At 40.4% G+C, this 18969-nt stretch overlaps 24 non-coding genes across 24 annotated transcripts; all 24 read left to right on the forward strand.

Annotated features, from left to right (window-relative positions):
* The first annotated feature begins 92 nt into the window (after positions 1 to 92).
* On the forward strand, positions 93 to 164 carry TRNAE-UUC (transfer RNA glutamic acid (anticodon UUC)). Its single transcript has one exon. It is a non-coding gene; the product is annotated as a tRNA-Glu (tRNA).
* A 338-nt stretch (positions 165 to 502) lies between these two features.
* On the forward strand, positions 503 to 574 carry TRNAE-UUC (transfer RNA glutamic acid (anticodon UUC)). The gene has a single exon. It is a non-coding gene; the product is annotated as a tRNA-Glu (tRNA).
* A 612-nt stretch (positions 575 to 1186) lies between these two features.
* Positions 1187 to 1258, forward strand: TRNAE-UUC (transfer RNA glutamic acid (anticodon UUC)). Its single transcript has one exon. It is a non-coding gene; the product is annotated as a tRNA-Glu (tRNA).
* Positions 1259 to 1735: 477 nt separating this feature from the next.
* TRNAE-UUC (transfer RNA glutamic acid (anticodon UUC)) lies at positions 1736 to 1807 on the forward strand. Its single transcript has one exon. It is a non-coding gene; the product is annotated as a tRNA-Glu (tRNA).
* A 749-nt stretch (positions 1808 to 2556) lies between these two features.
* TRNAE-UUC (transfer RNA glutamic acid (anticodon UUC)) lies at positions 2557 to 2628 on the forward strand. Its single transcript has one exon. It is a non-coding gene; the product is annotated as a tRNA-Glu (tRNA).
* Positions 2629 to 3788: 1160 nt separating this feature from the next.
* On the forward strand, positions 3789 to 3860 carry TRNAE-UUC (transfer RNA glutamic acid (anticodon UUC)). Its single transcript has one exon. It is a non-coding gene; the product is annotated as a tRNA-Glu (tRNA).
* Positions 3861 to 5020: 1160 nt separating this feature from the next.
* TRNAE-UUC (transfer RNA glutamic acid (anticodon UUC)) lies at positions 5021 to 5092 on the forward strand. The gene has a single exon. It is a non-coding gene; the product is annotated as a tRNA-Glu (tRNA).
* Positions 5093 to 5569: 477 nt separating this feature from the next.
* TRNAE-UUC (transfer RNA glutamic acid (anticodon UUC)) lies at positions 5570 to 5641 on the forward strand. The gene has a single exon. It is a non-coding gene; the product is annotated as a tRNA-Glu (tRNA).
* Positions 5642 to 5979: 338 nt separating this feature from the next.
* TRNAE-UUC (transfer RNA glutamic acid (anticodon UUC)) lies at positions 5980 to 6051 on the forward strand. The gene has a single exon. It is a non-coding gene; the product is annotated as a tRNA-Glu (tRNA).
* A 1160-nt stretch (positions 6052 to 7211) lies between these two features.
* TRNAE-UUC (transfer RNA glutamic acid (anticodon UUC)) lies at positions 7212 to 7283 on the forward strand. Its single transcript has one exon. It is a non-coding gene; the product is annotated as a tRNA-Glu (tRNA).
* Positions 7284 to 8443: 1160 nt separating this feature from the next.
* TRNAE-UUC (transfer RNA glutamic acid (anticodon UUC)) lies at positions 8444 to 8515 on the forward strand. The gene has a single exon. It is a non-coding gene; the product is annotated as a tRNA-Glu (tRNA).
* Positions 8516 to 8992: 477 nt separating this feature from the next.
* TRNAE-UUC (transfer RNA glutamic acid (anticodon UUC)) lies at positions 8993 to 9064 on the forward strand. Its single transcript has one exon. It is a non-coding gene; the product is annotated as a tRNA-Glu (tRNA).
* Positions 9065 to 9402: 338 nt separating this feature from the next.
* Positions 9403 to 9474, forward strand: TRNAE-UUC (transfer RNA glutamic acid (anticodon UUC)). Its single transcript has one exon. It is a non-coding gene; the product is annotated as a tRNA-Glu (tRNA).
* A 1160-nt stretch (positions 9475 to 10634) lies between these two features.
* TRNAE-UUC (transfer RNA glutamic acid (anticodon UUC)) lies at positions 10635 to 10706 on the forward strand. Its single transcript has one exon. It is a non-coding gene; the product is annotated as a tRNA-Glu (tRNA).
* Positions 10707 to 11183: 477 nt separating this feature from the next.
* TRNAE-UUC (transfer RNA glutamic acid (anticodon UUC)) lies at positions 11184 to 11255 on the forward strand. The gene has a single exon. It is a non-coding gene; the product is annotated as a tRNA-Glu (tRNA).
* A 749-nt stretch (positions 11256 to 12004) lies between these two features.
* Positions 12005 to 12076, forward strand: TRNAE-UUC (transfer RNA glutamic acid (anticodon UUC)). The gene has a single exon. It is a non-coding gene; the product is annotated as a tRNA-Glu (tRNA).
* Positions 12077 to 12554: 478 nt separating this feature from the next.
* Positions 12555 to 12626, forward strand: TRNAE-UUC (transfer RNA glutamic acid (anticodon UUC)). The gene has a single exon. It is a non-coding gene; the product is annotated as a tRNA-Glu (tRNA).
* A 339-nt stretch (positions 12627 to 12965) lies between these two features.
* Positions 12966 to 13037, forward strand: TRNAE-UUC (transfer RNA glutamic acid (anticodon UUC)). Its single transcript has one exon. It is a non-coding gene; the product is annotated as a tRNA-Glu (tRNA).
* A 476-nt stretch (positions 13038 to 13513) lies between these two features.
* TRNAE-UUC (transfer RNA glutamic acid (anticodon UUC)) lies at positions 13514 to 13585 on the forward strand. The gene has a single exon. It is a non-coding gene; the product is annotated as a tRNA-Glu (tRNA).
* Positions 13586 to 13925: 340 nt separating this feature from the next.
* TRNAE-UUC (transfer RNA glutamic acid (anticodon UUC)) lies at positions 13926 to 13997 on the forward strand. The gene has a single exon. It is a non-coding gene; the product is annotated as a tRNA-Glu (tRNA).
* A 1711-nt stretch (positions 13998 to 15708) lies between these two features.
* On the forward strand, positions 15709 to 15780 carry TRNAE-UUC (transfer RNA glutamic acid (anticodon UUC)). Its single transcript has one exon. It is a non-coding gene; the product is annotated as a tRNA-Glu (tRNA).
* Positions 15781 to 16207: 427 nt separating this feature from the next.
* TRNAE-UUC (transfer RNA glutamic acid (anticodon UUC)) lies at positions 16208 to 16279 on the forward strand. The gene has a single exon. It is a non-coding gene; the product is annotated as a tRNA-Glu (tRNA).
* Positions 16280 to 17990: 1711 nt separating this feature from the next.
* TRNAE-UUC (transfer RNA glutamic acid (anticodon UUC)) lies at positions 17991 to 18062 on the forward strand. The gene has a single exon. It is a non-coding gene; the product is annotated as a tRNA-Glu (tRNA).
* A 427-nt stretch (positions 18063 to 18489) lies between these two features.
* TRNAE-UUC (transfer RNA glutamic acid (anticodon UUC)) lies at positions 18490 to 18561 on the forward strand. The gene has a single exon. It is a non-coding gene; the product is annotated as a tRNA-Glu (tRNA).
* Positions 18562 to 18969: the final 408 nt, after the last annotated feature.

Genomic DNA, 18969 nt, shown 5'->3' on the forward strand with positions numbered 1-18969 from the left:
GCACTTGTTCAATTCCCGGTATCTGAGGTCAGTTTTCTAAATTCTTTATTATGAAACGATAGAAGAACCTTAATGGTGAAGACTCGAGCAGATCCGATATGGTCTAGTGGCTAGGATATCTGGCTTTCACCCAGAAGGCCCGGGTTCAATTCCCGGTATCGGAGGTCAATTTTCTAAATTTTTTATTAAGAAACGAAACTAGGAACTCAATTGTTAAAACCCGAGCAGATCCGATATGGTCTAGTGACTAGATTATCTTTCCCTCACCCAGAAGGCACTTGTTCAATTCCCGGTATCTGAGGTCAGTTTTCTAAATTCTTTATTAAGAAAAGATACTAGGAACTCAATTGTTAAAACCCAAGCAGATCCAATATGGTCTATTGGCTAGGATATCTGGCTTCACCCAGAAGGCCCGGGTACAATTCCCGGTATCAGAGGTCAGTTTTCTAAAATCTTTATTATGAAACGATAGAAGAACCTTAATGGTGCAGACTCGAGCAGATCCGATATGGTCTAGTGGCTAGGATATCTGGCTTTCACCCAGAAGGCCCGGGTTCAATTCCCGGTATCGGAGGTCAATTTTCTAAATTCTTTATTAAGAAAAGATACTAGGAACTCAATTGTTAAAACCCAAGCAGATCCAATATGGTCTATTGGGTAGGATATCTGGCTTCACCCAGAAGGTACTTGTTCAATTCCCGGTATCTGAGGTCAGTTTTCTAAAATCTTTATTAAGAAAAGATACTAGGAACTCAATTGTTAAAACCCAAGCAGATCCGATATGGTCTAGTGGCTAGGATATCTGGCTTCACCCAGAAGGCACTTGTTCAATTCCCGGTATCTGACGTCAGTTTTCTAAAACCTTTATTATGAAACGAAAGAAGAAGCTCAATAGTGGAAACCCAAGCAGATCCGATATGGTCTAGTGGCTAGGATATGTGGCTTTCACCCACAAGGCCCGGGTACAATTCCCGGTATCAGAGGTTAGTTTTCTAAATTTTTTTATTAAGAAACGATACTAGAAACTTAATTGTTAGAACGCAAGCAGATCCGTTATGGTCTAGTGGCTAGATTATCTTTCCCTCACCCAGAAGGCACTTGTTCAATTCCCGGTATCTGACGTCAGTTTTCTAAAATCTTTATTATGAAACGAAAGAAGAAGCTCAATAGTGGAAACCCAAGCAGATCCGATATGGTCTAGTGGCTAGGATATCTGGCTTTCACCCAGAAGGCCCGGGTTCAATTCCCGGTATCGGAGGTCAGTTTTCTAAATTTTTTTATTAAGAAACGATACTAGGAACTCAATTGTTAAAACCCAAGCAGATCCGATATGGTATAGTGGCTAGGATATCTGGCTTTCACCCACAAGGCCCGGGTACAATTCCCGGTATCAGAGGTCAGTTTTCTAAATTTTCTTATTTAGAAACGATACTAGGAACTTAATTGTTAGAACGCAAGCAGATCCGATATGGTCTAGTGGCTAGATTATCTTTCCCTCACCCAGAAGGCACTTGTTCAATTCCCGGTATCTGAGGTCAGTTTTCTAAATTCTTTATTAAGAAAAGATACTAGGAACTCAATTGTTAAAACCCAAGCAGATCCAATATGGTCTATTGGCTAGGATATCTGGCTTCACTCAGAAGGCACTTGTTCAATTCCCGGTATCTGAGGTCAGTTTTCTAAATTCTTTATTATGAAACGATAGAAGAACCTTAATGGTGAAGACTCGAGCAGATCCGATATGGTCTAGTGGCTAGGATATCTGGCTTTCACCCAGAAGGCCCGGGTTCAATTCCCGGTATCGGAGGTCAATTTTCTAAATTTTTTATTAAGAAACGAAACTAGGAACTCAATTGTTAAAACCCGAGCAGATCCGATATGGTCTAGTGACTAGATTATCTTTCCCTCACCCAGAAGGCACTTGTTCAATTCCCGGTATCTGAGGTCAGTTTTCTAAATTCTTTATTAAGAAAAGATACTAGGAACTCAATTGTTAAAACCCAAGCAGATCCAATATGGTCTATTGGCTAGGATATCTGGCTTCACCCAGAAGGCACTTGTTCAATTCCCGGTATCTGACGTCAGTTTTCTAAAATCTTTATTATGAAACGAAAGAAGAAGCTCAATAGTGGAAACCCAAGCAGATCCGATATGGTCTAGTGGCTAGGATATGTGGCTTTCACCCACAAGGCCCGGGTACAATTCCCGGTATCAGAGGTTAGTTTTCTAAATTTTTTTATTAAGAAACGATACTAGAAACTTAATTGTTAGAACGCAAGCAGATCCGTTATGGTCTAGTGGCTAGATTATCTTTCCCTCACCCAGAAGGCACTTGTTCAATTCCCGGTATCTGAGGTCAGTTTTCTAAATTCTTTATTAAGAAAAGATACTAGGAACTCAATTGTTAAAACCCAAGCAGATCCGATATGGTCTAGTGGCTAGGATATCTGGCTTCACCCAGAAGGCACTTGTTCAATTCCCGGTATCTGACGTCAGTTTTCTAAAATCTTTATTATGAAACGAAAGAAGAAGCTCAATAGTGGAAACCCAAGCAGATCCGATATGGTCTAGTGGCTAGGATATCTGGCTTTCACCCAGAAGGCCCGGGTTCAATTCCCGGTATCGGAGGTCAGTTTTCTAAATTTTTTTATTAAGAAACGATACTAGGAACTCAATTGTTAAAACCCAAGCAGATCCGATATGGTATAGTGGCTAGGATATCTGGCTTTCACCCACAAGGCCCGGGAACAATTCCCGGTATCAGAGGTCAGTTTTCTAAATTTTCTTATTTAGAAACGATACTAGGAACTTAATTGTTAGAACGCAAGCAGATCCGATATGGTCTAGTGGCTAGATTATCTTTCCCTCACCCAGAAGGCACTTGTTCAATTCCCGGTATCTGAGGTCAGTTTTCTAAATTCTTTATTAAGAAAAGATACTAGGAACTCAATTGTTAAAACCCAAGCAGATCCAATATGGTCTATTGGCTAGGATATCTGGCTTCACTCAGAAGGCACTTGTTCAATTCCCGGTATCTGAGGTCAGTTTTCTAAATTCTTTATTAAGAAAAGATACTAGGAACTCAATTGTTAAAACCCAAGCAGATCCAATATGGTCTATTGGGTAGGATATCTGGCTTCACCCAGAAGGCACTTGTTCAATTCCCGGTATCTGAGGTCAGTTTTCTAAATTCTTTATTAAGAAAAGATACTAGGAACTCAATTGTTAAAACCCAAGCAGATCCAATATGGTCTATTGGCTAGGATATCTGGCTTCACCCAGAAGGCACTTGTTCAATTCCCGGTATCTGACGTCAGTTTTCTAAAATCTTTATTATGAAACGAAAGAAGAAGCTCAATAGTGGAAACCCAAGCAGATCCGATATGGTCTAGTGGCTAGGATATGTGGCTTTCACCCACAAGGCCCGGGTACAATTCCCGGTATCAGAGGTTAGTTTTCTAAATTTTTTTATTAAGAAACGATACTAGAAACTTAATTGTTAGAACGCAAGCAGATCCGTTATGGTCTAGTGGCTAGATTATCTTTCCCTCACCCAGAAGGCACTTGTTCAATTCCCGGTATCTGAGGTCAGTTTTCTAAATTCTTTATTAAGAAAAGATACTAGGAACTCAATTGTTAAAACCCAAGCAGATCCGATATGGTCTAGTGGCTAGGATATCTGGCTTCACCCAGAAGGCACTTGTTCAATTCCCGGTATCTGACGTCAGTTTTCTAAAATCTTTATTATGAAACGAAAGAAGAAGCTCAATAGTGGAAACCCAAGCAGATCCGATATGGTCTAGTGGCTAGGATATCTGGCTTTCACCCAGAAGGCCCGGGTTCAATTCCCGGTATCGGAGGTCAGTTTTCTAAATTTTTTTATTAAGAAACGATACTAGGAACTCAATTGTTAAAACCCAAGCAGATCCGATATGGTATAGTGGCTAGGATATCTGGCTTTCACCCACAAGGCCCGGGAACAATTCCCGGTATCAGAGGTCAGTTTTCTAAATTTTCTTATTTAGAAACGATACTAGGAACTTAATTGTTAGAACGCAAGCAGATCCGATATGGTCTAGTGGCTAGATTATCTTTCCCTCACCCAGAAGGCACTTGTTCAATTCCCGGTATCTGAGGTCAGTTTTCTAAATTCTTTATTAAGAAAAGATACTAGGAACTCAATTGTTAAAACCCAAGCAGATCCAATATGGTCTATTGGCTAGGATATCTGGCTTCACTCAGAAGGCACTTGTTCAATTCCCGGTATCTGAGGTCAGTTTTCTAAATTCTTTATTAAGAAAAGATACTAGGAACTCAATTGTTAAAACCCAAGCAGATCCAATATGGTCTATTGGGTAGGATATCTGGCTTCACCCAGAAGGTACTTGTTCAATTCCCGGTATCTGAGGTCAGTTTTCTAAAATCTTTATTAAGAAAAGATACTAGGAACTCAATTGTTAAAACCCAAGCAGATCCGATATGGTCTAGTGGCTAGGATATCTGGCTTCACCCAGAAGGCACTTGTTCAATTCCCGGTATCTGACGTCAGTTTTCTAAAATCTTTATTATGAAACGAAAGAAGAAGCTCAATAGTGGAAACCCAAGCAGATCCGATATGGTCTAGTGGCTAGGATATGTGGCTTTCACCCACAAGGCCCGGGTACAATTCCCGGTATCAGAGGTTAGTTTTCTAAATTTTTTTATTAAGAAACGATACTAGAAACTTAATTGTTAGAACGCAAGCAGATCCGTTATGGTCTAGTGGCTAGATTATCTTTCCCTCACCCAGAAGGCACTTGTTCAATTCCCGGTATCTGAGGTCAGTTTTCTAAATTCTTTATTAAGAAAAGATACTAGGAACTCAATTGTTAAAACCCAAGCAGATCCGATATGGTCTAGTGGCTAGGATATCTGGCTTCACCCAGAAGGCACTTGTTCAATTCCCGGTATCTGACGTCAGTTTTCTAAAATCTTTATTATGCAACGAAAGAAGAAGCTCAATAGTGGAAACCCAAGCAGATCCGATATGGTCTAGTGGCTAGGATATCTGGCTTTCACCCAGAAGGCCCGGGTTCAATTCCCGGTATCGGAGGTCAGTTTTCTAAGTTTTTTTATTAAGAAACGATACTAGGAACTCAATTGTTAAAACCCAAGCAGATCCGATATGGTATAGTGGCTAGGATATCTGGCTTTCACCCACAAGGCCCGGGTACAATTCCCGGTATCAGAGGTCAGTTTTCTAAATTTTCTTATTTAGAAACGATACTAGGAACTTAATTGTTAGAACGCAAGCAGATCCGATATGGTCTAGTGGCTAGATTATCTTTCCCTCACCCAGAAGGCACTTGTTCAATTCCCGGTATCTGAGGTCAGTTTTCTAAATTCTTTATTAAGAAAAGATACTAGGAACTCAATTGTTAAAACCCAAGCAGATCCAATATGGTCTATTGGCTAGGATATCTGGCTTCACTCAGAAGGCACTTGTTCAATTCTCGGTATCTGAGGTCAGTTTTCTAAATTCTTTATTATGAAACGATAGAAGAACCTTAATGGTGAAGACTCGAGCAGATCCGATATGGTCTAGTGGCTAGGATATCTGGCTTTCACCCAGAAGGCCCGGGTTCAATTCCCGGTATCGGAGGTCAATTTTCTAAATTTTTTATTAAGAAACGAAACTAGGAACTCAATTGTTAAAACCCGAGCAGATCCGATATGGTCTAGTGAATAGATTATCTTTCCCTCACCCAGAAGGCACTTGTTCAATTCCCGGTATCTGAGGTCAGTTTTCTAAATTCTTTATTAAGAAAAGATACTAGGAACTCAATTGTTAAAACCCAAGCAGATCCAATATGGTCTATTGGCTAGGATATCTGGCTTCACCCAGAAGGCACTTGTTCAATTCCCGGTATCTGACGTCAGTTTTCTAAAATCTTTATTATGAAACGAAAGAAGAAGCTCAATAGTGGAAACCCAAGCAGATCCGATATGGTCTAGTGGCTAGGATATCTGGCTTTCACCCAGAAGGCCCGGGTTCAATTCCCGGTATCGGAGGTCAGTTTTCTAAATTTTTTTATTAAGAAACGATACTAGGAACTCAATTGTTAAAACCCAAGCAGATCCGATATGGTCTAGTGGCTAGGATATCTGGCTTTCACCCACAAGGCCCGGGTACAATTCCCGGTATCAGAGGTCAGTTTTCTAAATTTTTTTATTAAGAAACGATACTAGGAACTTAATTGTTAGAACGCAAGCAGATCCGATATGGTCTAGTGGCTAGATTATCTTTCCCTCACCCAGAAGGCACTTGTTCAATTCCCGGTATCTGAGGTCAGTTTTCTAAATTCTTTATTAAGAAAAGATACTAGGAACTCAATTGTTAAAACCCAAGCAGATCCAATATGGTCTATTGGCTAGGATATCTGGCTTCACTCAGAAGGCACTTGTTCAATTCCCGGTATCTGAGGTCAGTTTTCTAAATTCTTTATTAAGAAAAGATACTAGGAACTCAATTGTTAAAACCCAAGCAGATCCAATATGGTCTATTGGGTAGGATATCTGGCTTCACCCAGAAGGTACTTGTTCAATTCCCGGTATCTGAGGTCAGTTTTCTAAAATCTTTATTAAGAAAAGATACTAGGAACTCAATTGTTAAAACCCAAGCAGATCCGATATGGTCTAGTGGCTAGGATATCTGGCTTCACCCAGAAGGCACTTGTTCAATTCCCGGTATCTGACGTCAGTTTTCTAAAATCTTTATTATGAAACGAAAGAAGAAGCTCAATAGTGGAAACCCAAGCAGATCCGATATGGTCTAGTGGCTAGGATATGTGGCTTTCACCCACAAGGCCCGGGTACAATTCCCGGTATCAGAGGTTAGTTTTCTAAATTTTTTTATTAAGAAACGATACTAGAAACTTAATTGTTAGAACGCAAGCAGATCCGTTATGGTCTAGTGGCTAGATTATCTTTCCCTCACCCAGAAGGCACTTGTTCAATTCCCGGTATCTGAGGTCAGTTTTCTAAATTCTTTATTAAGAAAAGATACTAGGAACTCAATTGTTAAAACCCAAGCAGATCCGATATGGTCTAGTGGCTAGGATATCTGGCTTCACCCAGAAGGCACTTGTTCAATTCCCGGTATCTGACGTCAGTTTTCTAAAATCTTTATTATGAAACGAAAGAAGAAGCTCAATAGTGGAAACCCAAGCAGATCCGATATGGTCTAGTGGCTAGGATATCTGGCTTTCACCCAGAAGGCCCGGGTTCAATTCCCGGTATCGGAGGTCAGTTTTCTAAATTTTTTTATTAAGAAACGATACTAGGAACTCAATTGTTAAAACCCAAGCAGATCCGATATGGTATAGTGGCTAGGATATCTGGCTTTCACCCACAAGGCCCGGGTACAATTCCCGGTATCAGAGGTCAGTTTTCTAAATTTTCTTATTTAGAAACGATACTAGGAACTTAATTGTTAGAACGCAAGCAGATCCGATATGGTCTAGTGGCTAGATTATCTTTCCCTCACCCAGAAGGCACTTGTTCAATTCCCGGTATCTGAGGTCAGTTTTCTAAATTCTTTATTAAGAAAAGATACTAGGAACTCAATTGTTAAAACCCAAGCAGATCCAATATGGTCTATTGGCTAGGATATCTGGCTTCACTCAGAAGGCACTTGTTCAATTCCCGGTATCTGAGGTCAGTTTTCTAAATTCTTTATTAAGAAAAGATACTAGGAACTCAATTGTTAAAACCCAAGCAGATCCAATATGGTCTATTGGGTAGGATATCTGGCTTCACCCAGAAGGTACTTGTTCAATTCCCGGTATCTGAGGTCAGTTTTCTAAAATCTTTATTAAGAAAAGATACTAGGAACTCAATTGTTAAAACCCAAGCAGATCCGATATGGTCTAGTGGCTAGGATATCTGGCTTCACCCAGAAGGCACTTGTTCAATTCCCGGTATCTGACGTCAGTTTTCTAAAATCTTTATTATGAAACGAAAGAAGAAGCTCAATAGTGGAAACCCAAGCAGATCCGATATGGTCTAGTGGCTAGGATATGTGGCTTTCACCCACAAGGCCCGGGTACAATTCCCGGTATCAGAGGTTAGTTTTCTAAATTTTTTTATTAAGAAACGATACTAGAAACTTAATTGTTAGAACGCAAGCAGATCCGTTATGGTCTAGTGGCTAGATTATCTTTCCCTCACCCAGAAGGCACTTGTTCAATTCCCGGTATCTGAGGTCAGTTTTCTAAATTCTTTATTAAGAAAAGATACTAGGAACTCAATTGTTAAAACCCAAGCAGATCCGATATGGTCTAGTGGCTAGGATATCTGGCTTCACCCAGAAGGCACTTGTTCAATTCCCGGTATCTGACGTCAGTTTTCTAAAATCTTTATTATGCAACGAAAGAAGAAGCTCAATAGTGGAAACCCAAGCAGATCCGATATGGTCTAGTGGCTAGGATATCTGGCTTTCACCCAGAAGGCCCGGGTTCAATTCCCGGTATCGGAGGTCAGTTTTCTAAGTTTTTTTATTAAGAAACGATACTAGGAACTCAATTGTTAAAACCCAAGCAGATCCGATATGGTATAGTGGCTAGGATATCTGGCTTTCACCCACAAGGCCCGGGTACAATTCCCGGTATCAGAGGTCAGTTTTCTAAATTTTCTTATTTAGAAACGATACTAGGAACTTAATTGTTAGAACGCAAGCAGATCCGATATGGTCTAGTGGCTAGATTATCTTTCCCTCACCCAGAAGGCACTTGTTCAATTCCCGGTATCTGAGGTCAGTTTTCTAAATTCTTTATTAAGAAAAGATACTAGGAACTCAATTGTTAAAACCCAAGCAGATCCAATATGGTCTATTGGCTAGGATATCTGGCTTCACTCAGAAGGCACTTGTTCAATTCTCGGTATCTGAGGTCAGTTTTCTAAATTCTTTATTATGAAACGATAGAAGAACCTTAATGGTGAAGACTCGAGCAGATCCGATATGGTCTAGTGGCTAGGATATCTGGCTTTCACCCAGAAGGCCCGGGTTCAATTCCCGGTATCGGAGGTCAATTTTCTAAATTTTTTATTAAGAAACGAAACTAGGAACTCAATTGTTAAAACCCGAGCAGATCCGATATGGTCTAGTGAATAGATTATCTTTCCCTCACCCAGAAGGCACTTGTTCAATTCCCGGTATCTGAGGTCAGTTTTCTAAATTCTTTATTAAGAAAAGATACTAGGAACTCAATTGTTAAAACCCAAGCAGATCCAATATGGTCTATTGGCTAGGATATCTGGCTTCACCCAGAAGGCACTTGTTCAATTCCCGGTATCTGACGTCAGTTTTCTAAAATCTTTATTATGAAACGAAAGAAGAAGCTCAATAGTGGAAACCCAAGCAGATCCGATATGGTCTAGTGGCTAGGATATCTGGCTTTCACCCAGAAGGCCCGGGTTCAATTCCCGGTATCGGAGGTCAGTTTTCTAAATTTTTTTATTAAGAAACGATACTAGGAACTCAATTGTTAAAACCCAAGCAGATCCGATATGGTCTAGTGGCTAGGATATCTGGCTTTCACCCACAAGGCCCGGGTACAATTCCCGGTATCAGAGGTCAGTTTTCTAAATTTTTTTATTAAGAAACGATACTAGGAACTTAATTGTTAGAACGCAAGCAGATCCGATATGGTCTAGTGGCTAGATTATCTTTCCCTCACCCAGAAGGCACTTGTTCAATTCCCGGTATCTGAGGTCAGTTTTCTAAATTCTTTATTAAGAAAAGATACTAGGAACTCAATTGTTAAAACCCAAGCAGATCCAATATGGTCTATTGGCTAGGATATCTGGCTTCACTCAGAAGGCACTTGTTCAATTCCCGGTATCTGAGGTCAGTTTTCTAAATTCTTTATTAAGAAAAGATACTAGGAACTCAATTGTTAAAACCCAAGCAGATCCAATATGGTCTATTGGGTAGGATATCTGGCTTCACCCAGAAGGTACTTGTTCAATTCCCGGTATCTGAGGTCAGTTTTCTAAAATCTTTATTAAGAAAAGATACTAGGAACTCAATTGTTAAAACCCAAGCAGATCCGATATGGTCTAGTGGCTAGGATATCTGGCTTCACCCAGAAGGCACTTGTTCAATTCCCGGTATCTGACGTCAGTTTTCTAAAATCTTTATTATGAAACGAAAGAAGAAGCTCAATAGTGGAAACCCAAGCAGATCCGATATGGTCTAGTGGCTAGGATATGTGGCTTTCACCCACAAGGCCCGGGTACAATTCCCGGTATCAGAGGTTAGTTTTCTAAATTTTTTTATTAAGAAACGATACTAGAAACTTAATTGTTAGAACGCAAGCAGATCCGTTATGGTCTAGTGGCTAGATTATCTTTCCCTCACCCAGAAGGCACTTGTTCAATTCCCGGTATCTGAGGTCAGTTTTCTAAATTCTTTATTAAGAAAAGATACTAGGAACTCAATTGTTAAAACCCAAGCAGATCCGATATGGTCTAGTGGCTAGGATATCTGGCTTCACCCAGAAGGCACTTGTTCAATTCCCGGTATCTGACGTCAGTTTTCTAAAATCTTTATTATGAAACGAAAGAAGAAGCTCAATAGTGGAAACCCAAGCAGATCCGATATGGTCTAGTGGCTAGGATATCTGGCTTTCACCCAGAAGGCCCGGGTTCAATTCCCGGTATCGGAGGTCAGTTTTCTAAATTTTTTTATTAAGAAACGATACTAGGAACTCAATTGTTAAAACCCAAGCAGATCCGATATGGTATAGTGGCTAGGATATCTGGCTTTCACCCACAAGGCCCGGGTACAATTCCCGGTATCAGAGGTCAGTTTTCTAAATTTTCTTATTTAGAAACGATACTAGGAACTTAATTGTTAGAACGCAAGCAGATCCGATATGGTCTAGTGGCTAGATTATCTTTCCCTCACCCAGAAGGCACTTGTTCAATTCCCGGTATCTGAGGTCAGTTTTCTAAATTCTTTATTAAGAAAAGATACTAGGAACTCAATTGTTAAAACCCAAGCAGATCCAATATGGTCTATTGGCTAGGATATCTGGCTTCACTCAGAAGGCACTTGTTCAATTCCCGGTATCTGAGGTCAGTTTTCTAAATTCTTTATTATGAAACGATAGAAGAACCTTAATGGTGAAGACTCGAGCAGATCCGATATGGTCTAGTGGCTAGGATATCTGGCTTTCACCCAGAAGGCCCGGGTTCATTTCCCGGTATCGGAGGTCAATTTTCTAAATTTTTTATTAAGAAACGAAACTAGGAACTCAATTGTTAAAACCCGAGCAGATCCGATATGGTCTAGTGACTAGATTATCTTTCCCTCACCCAGAAGGCACTTGTTCAATTCCCGGTATCTGAGGTCAGTTTTCTAAATTCTTTATTAAGAAAAGATACTAGGAACTCAATTGTTAAAACCCAAGCAGATCCAATATGGTCTATTGGCTAGGATATCTGGCTTCACCCAGAAGGCACTTGTTCAATTCCCGGTATCTGACGTCAGTTTTCTAAAATCTTTATTATGAAACGAAAGAAGAAGCTCAATAGTGGAAACCCAAGCAGATCCGATATGGTCTAGTGGCTAGGATATGTGGCTTTCACCCACAAGGCCCGGGTACAATTCCCGGTATCAGAGGTTAGTTTTCTAAATTTTTTTATTAAGAAACGATACTAGAAACTTAATTGTTAGAACGCAAGCAGATCCGTTATGGTCTAGTGGCTAGATTATCTTTCCCTCACCCAGAAGGCACTTGTTCAATTCCCGGTATCTGAGGTCAGTTTTCTAAATTCTTTATTAAGAAAAGATACTAGGAACTCAATTGTTAAAACCCAAGCAGATCCGATATGGTCTAGTGGCTAGGATATCTGGCTTCACCCAGAAGGCACTTGTTCAATTCCCGGTATCTGACGTCAGTTTTCTAAAATCTTTATTATGAAACGAAAGAAGAAGCTCAATAGTGGAAACCCAAGCAGATCCGATATGGTCTAGTGGCTAGGATATCTGGCTTTCACCCAGAAGGCCCGGGTTCAATTCCCGGTATCGGAGGTCAGTTTTCTAAATTTTTTTTATTAAGAAACGATACTAGGAACTCAATTGTTAAAACCCAAGCAGATCCGATATGGTATAGTGGCTAGGATATCTGGCTTTCACCCACAAGGCCCGGGTACAATTCCCGGTATCAGAGGTCAGTTTTCTAAATTTTCTTATTTAGAAACGATACTAGGAACTTAATTGTTAGAACGCAAGCAGATCCGATATGGTCTAGTGGCTAGATTATCTTTCCCTCACCCAGAAGGCACTTGTTCAATTCCCGGTATCTGAGGTCAGTTTTCTAAATTCTTTATTAAGAAAAGATACTAGGAACTCAATTGTTAAAACCCAAGCAGATCCAATATGGTCTATTGGCTAGGATATCTGGCTTCACTCAGAAGGCACTTGTTCAATTCCCGGTATCTGAGGTCAGTTTTCTAAATTCTTTATTATGAAACGATAGAAGAACCTTAATGGTGAAGACTCGAGCAGATCCGATATGGTCTAGTGGCTAGGATATCTGGCTTTCACCCAGAAGGCCCGGGTTCAATTCCCGGTATCGGAGGTCAATTTTCTAAATTTTTTATTAAGAAACGAAACTAGGAACTCAATTGTTAAAACCCGAGCAGATCCGATATGGTCTAGTGACTAGATTATCTTTCCCTCACCCAGAAGGCACTTGTTCAATTCCCGGTATCTGAGGTCAGTTTTCTAAATTCTTAAATTAAGAAAAGATACTAGGAACTCAATTGTTAAAACCCAAGCAGATCCAATATGGTCTATTGGCTAGGATATCTGGCTTCACCCAGAAGGCACTTGTTCAATTCCCGGTATCTGACGTCAGTTTTCTAAAATCTTTATTATGAAACGAAAGAAGAAGCTCAATAGTGGAAACCCAAGCAGATCCGATATGGTCTAGTGGCTAGGATATCTGGCTTTCACCCAGAAGGCCCGGGTTCAATTCCCGGTATCGGAGGTCAGTTTTCTAAATTTTTTTATTAAGAAACGAAACTAGGAACTCAATTGTTAAAACCCGAGCAGATCCGATATGGTCTAGTGGCTAGATTATCTTTCCCTCACCCAGAAGGCACTTGTTCAATTCCCGGTATCTGAGGTCAGTTTTCTAAATTTTTTATTAAGAAACGATACTAGGAACTTAATTGTTAGAACCCAAGCAGATCCGATATGGTCTAGTGGCTAGATTATCTTTCCCTCACCCAGAAGGCACTTGTTCAATTCCCGGTATCTGAGGTCAGTTTTCTAAATTCTTCATTAAGAAAAGATACTAGGAACTCAATTGTTAAAACCCAAGCAGATCCGATATGGTCTAGTGGCTAGGATATCTGGGTTCACCCAGAAGGCACTTGTTCAATTCCCGGTATCTGACGTCAGTTTTCTAAAATCTTTATTATGAAACGAAAGAAGAAGCTCAATAGTGGTTACCCAAGCAGATCCGATATGGTCTAATGGCTAGGATATCTGGCTTTCACCCAGAATGCCCGGGTTCAATTCCCGGTATCGGAGGTCAGTTTTCTAAATCTTTTTTATTAAGAAACGATACTAGGAACTTAATTGTTAGAACCCAAGCAGATCCGATATGGTCTAGTGGCTAGATTATCTTTCCCTCACCCAGAAGGCACTTGTTCAATTTCCGGTATCTGAGGTCAGTTTTCTAAATTCTTTATTAAGAAAAGATACTAGGAACTCAATTGTTAAAACCCAAGCAGATCCAATATGGTCTATTGGCTAGGATATCTGGCTTCACCCAGAAGGCACTTGTTCAATTCCCGGTATCTGAGGTCAGTTTTCTAAAATCTTTATTATGAAACGATAGAAGAACCTTAATGGTGAAGACTCGAGCAGATCCGATATGGTCTAGTGGCTAGGATATCTGGCTTTCACCCAGAAGGCCCGGGTTCAATTCCCGGTATCGGAGGCCAATTTTCTAAATTTTTTATTAAGAAACGAAACTAGGAACTCAATTGTTAAAACCCGAGCAGATCCGATATGGTCTAGTGGCTAGATTATCTTTCCCTCACCCAGAAGGCACTTGTTCAATTCCCGGTATCTGAGGTCAGTTTTCTAAATTCTTTATTAAGAAAAGATACTAGGAACTCAATTGTTAAAACCCAAGCAGATCCGATTTGGTCTAGTGGCTACGATATCTGGCTTTCACCCAGAAGGACCGGGTTCAATTCCGGGTATCGGAGGTCCTTTTTCTAAAATCTTTATTATGAAACGAAAGAAGAAGCTCAATGGTGAAAACTCAAGCAGATCCGATATGGTCTAGTGGATAGGAAATCTGGCTTTCACCCAGAAGGCCCGGGTTCAGATCCCGGTATCGGAGGTCAGTTTTCTAAATTCTTTATTAAGAAACGATACTAGGAACTCAATTGTTTAAACCCAAGCAGATCCGATATGGTCTAGTGGCTACGATATCTGGCTTCACCCAGAAGGCACTTATTCAATTCCCGGTATCTGACGTCAGTTTACTAAAATCTTTATTATGAAAAGATAGAAGAAGCAACAATGGTGAAAACTCAAGCAGATCCGATATGGTCTAGTGGCTAGGATATCTGGCTTTCACCCAGAAGGCCCGGGTACAATTCCCGGTATCAGAGGTCAGTTTTCTAAATTTTTTAATTAAGAATGATACTAGGAACTTAATTGTTAGAACCCAAGCAGATCCGATATGGTCTAGTGGCTAGGATATCTGGCTTTCACCCACAAGGCCCGGGTACAATTCCCGGTATCAGAGGTCAGTTTTCTAAATTTTTTTATTAAGAAACGATACTAGGAACTTAATTGTTAGAACCCAAGCAGATCCGATATGGTCTAGTGGCTAGATTATCTTTCCCTCACCCAGAAGGCACTTGTTCAATTCCCGGTATCTGAGGTCAGTTTACTAAATTCTTTATTAAGAAAAGATACTAGGAACTCAATTGTTAAAACCCAAGCAGATCCAATATGGTCTATTGGCTAGGATATCTGGCTTCACCCGGAAGGCACTTGTTCAATTCCCGGTATCTGAGGTCAGTTTTCTAAAATCTTTATTATGAAACGATAGAAGAAGCAACAATGGTGAAAACTCAAGCAGATCCGATATGGTCTAGTGGCTAGGATATCTGGCTTTCACCCAGAAGGCCCGGGTACAATTCCCGGTATCAGAGGTCAGTTTTCTAAATTTTTTTATTAAGAATGATACTAGGAACTTAATTGTTAGAACCCAAGCAGATCCGATATGGTCTAGTGGCTAGGATATCTGGCTTTCACCCACAAGGCCCGGGTACAATTCCCGGTATCAGAGGTCAGTTTTCTAAATTTTTTTTATTAAGAAACGATACTAGGAACTTAATTGTTAGAACCCAAGCAGATCCGATATGGTCTAGTGGCTAGATTATCTTTCCCTCACCCAGAAGGCACTTGTTCAATTCCCGGTATCTGAGGTCAGTTTACTAAATTCTTTATTAAGAAAAGATACTAGGAACTCAATTGTTAAAACCCAAGCAGATCCAATATGGTCTATTGGCTAGGATATCTGGCTTCACCCAGAAGGCACTTGTTCAATTCCTGGTATCTGACGTCAGTTTTCTAAAATCTTTATTATGAAACGATAGAAGAACCTTAATGGTGAAGACTCGAGCAGATCCGATATGGTCTAGTGGCTAGGATATCTGGCTTTCACCCAGAAGGCCCGGGTTCAGATCCCGGTATCGGAGGTCAGTTTTCCAAATTCTTTATTAAGAAACGATACTAGGAACACAATTGTTAAAACCCAAGCAGATCCGATTTGGTCTAGTGGCTACGATATCTGGCTTCACCCAGAAGGCACTTGTTCAATTCCCGGTATCTGACGTCCGTTTTCTAAAATCTTTATTATGAAACGAAAGAAGAAGCTTAATGGTGAAAACTCAGAAGGCCCGGGTTCAGATCCCGGTATTGGAGGTCAGTTTTCTAAATTTTTTGTTAAGAAACGATACTAGGAACTCAATTGTTAAAACCCAAGCAGATCCGATTTGGTCTAGTGGCTTCGATATCTGGCTTCACCCAGAAGGCACTTGTTCAATTCCCGGTATCTGAGGTCAGTTTTCTAAAATCTTTATTATGAAACGATAGAAGAACCTTAATGGTGAAGACTCGAGCAGATCCGATATGGTCTAGTGGCTAGGATATCTGGCTTTCACCCAGAAGGCCCGGGTTCAATTCCCGGTATCGGAGGCCAATTTTCTAAATTTTTTATTAAGAAACGAAACTAGGAACTCAATTGTTAAAACCCGAGCAGATCCGATATGGTCTAGTGGCTAGATTATCTTTCCCTCACCCAGAAGGCACTTGTTCAATTCCCGGTATCTGAGGTCAGTTTTCTAAATTCTTTATTAAGAAAAGATACTAGGAACTCAATTGTTAAAACCCAAGCAGATCCGATTTGGTCTAGTGGCTACGATATCTGGCTTTCACCCAGAAGGACCGGGTTCAATTCCGGGTATCGGAGGTCCTTTTTCTAAAATCTTTATTATGAAACGAAAGAAGAAGCTCAATGGTGAAAACTCAAGCAGATCCGATATGGTCTAGTGGATAGGAAATCTGGCTTTCACCCAGAAGGCCCGGGTTCAGATCCCGGTATCGGAGGTCAGTTTTCTAAATTCTTTATTAAGAAACGATACTAGGAACTCAATTGTTTAAACCCAAGCAGATCCGATATGGTCTAGTGGCTACGATATCTGGCTTCACCCAGAAGGCACTTATTCAATTCCCGGTATCTGACGTCAGTTTACTAAAATCTTTATTATGAAAAGATAGAAGAAGCAACAATGGTGAAAACTCAAGCAGATCCGATATGGTCTAGTGGCTAGGATATCTGGCTTTCACCCAGAAGGCCCGGGTACAATTCCCGGTATCAGAGGTCAGTTTTCTAAATTTTTTAATTAAGAATGATACTAGGAACTTAATTGTTAGAACCCAAGCAGATCCGATATGGTCTAGTGGCTAGGATATCTGGCTTTCACCCACAAGGCCCGGGTACAATTCCCGGTATCAGAGGTCAGTTTTCTAAATTTTTTTATTAAGAAACGATACTAGGAACTTAATTGTTAGAACCCAAGCAGATCCGATATGGTCTAGTGGCTAGATTATCTTTCCCTCACCCAGAAGGCACTTGTTCAATTCCCGGTATCTGAGGTCAGTTTACTAAATTCTTTATTAAGAAAAGATACTAGGAACTCAATTGTTAAAACCCAAGCAGATCCAATATGGTCTATTGGCTAGGATATCTGGCTTCACCCGGAAGGCACTTGTTCAATTCCCGGTATCTGAGGTCAGTTTTCTAAAATCTTTATTATGAAACGATAGAAGAAGCAACAATGGTGAAAACTCAAGCAGATCCGATATGGTCTAGTGGCTAGGATATCTGGCTTTCACCCAGAAGGCCCGGGTACAATTCCCGGTATCAGAGGTCAGTTTTCTAAATTTTTTTATTAAGAATGATACTAGGAACTTAATTGTTAGAACCCAAGCAGATCCGATATGGTCTAGTGGCTAGGATATCTGGCTTTCACCCACAAGGCCCGGGTACAATTCCCGGTATCAGAGGTCAGTTTTCTAAATTTTTTTTATTAAGAAACGATACTAGGAACTTAATTGTTAGAACCCAAGCAGATCCGATATGGTCTAGTGGCTAGATTATCTTTCCCTCACCCAGAAGGCACTTGTTCAATTCCCGGTATCTGAGGTCAGTTTACTAAATTCTTTATTAAGAAAAGATACTAGGAACTCAATTGTTAAAACCCAAGCAGATCCAATATGGTCTATTGGCTAGGATATCTGGCTTCACCCAGAAGGCACTTGTTCAATTCCTGGTATCTGACGTCAGTTTTCTAAAATCTTTATTATGAAACGATAGAAGAACCTTAATGGTGAAGACTCGAGCAGATCCGATATGGTCTAGTGGCTAGGATATCTGGCTTTCACCCAGAAGGCCCGGGTTCAGATCCCGGTATCGGAGGTCAGTTTTCCAAATTCTTTATTAAGAAACGATACTAGGAACACAATTGTTAAAACCCAAGCAGATCCGATTTGGTCTAGTGGCTACGATATCTGGCTTCACCCAGAAGGCACTTGTTCAATTCCCGGTATCTGACGTCCGTTTTCTAAAATCTTTATTATGAAACGAAAGAAGAAGCTTAATGGTGAAAACTCAGAAGGCCCGGGTTCAGATCCCGGTATTGGAGGTCAGTTTTCTAAATTTTTTGTTAAGAAACGATACTAGGAACTCAATTGTTAAAACCCAAGCAGATCCGATTTGGTCTAGTGGCTTCGATATCTGGCTTCACCCAGAAGGCACTTGTTCAATTCCCGGTATCTGACGTCCGTTTTCTAAAATCTTTATTATGAAACGAAAGAAGAAGCTCAATGGTGAAAACTCAAGCAGATCCGATATGGTCTAGTGGATAGGAAATCTGGCTTTCACCCAGAAGGCCCGGGTTCAATTCCCGGTATCGGAGGTCAGTTTTCTAAATTTTTTTATTAAGAAACGATTCTAGGAACTCAATTGTTAAAACCCAAGCAGATCCGATATGGTCTAGTGGCTAGGATTTATGGCTTTCACCTACAAGGCCCGGGTACAATTCCCGGTATCAGAGGTCAGTTTTCTAAATTTTTTTTTATTAAGAAACGATACTAGGAACTTAATTGTTAGAACGCAAGCAGATCCGATATGGTCTAGTGGCTAGATTATCTTTCCCTCACCCAGAAGGCACTTGTTCAATTCCCGGTATCTGAGGTCAGTTTTCTAAATTCTTTATTAAGAAAAGATACTAGGAACTCAATTGTTAAAACCCAAGCAGATCCAATATGGTCTATTGGCTAGGATATCTGGCTTTCACCCAGAAGGCCCGGGTTCAATTCCCGGT

This window comes from Phalangium opilio, unplaced genomic scaffold (assembly GCF_054372755.1).
Source record: "Phalangium opilio isolate 3A_F unplaced genomic scaffold, DU_Popi_V2 ptg000039l_1, whole genome shotgun sequence".
In the NCBI taxonomy this organism is placed as follows: domain Eukaryota; kingdom Metazoa; phylum Arthropoda; class Arachnida; order Opiliones; family Phalangiidae; genus Phalangium; species Phalangium opilio.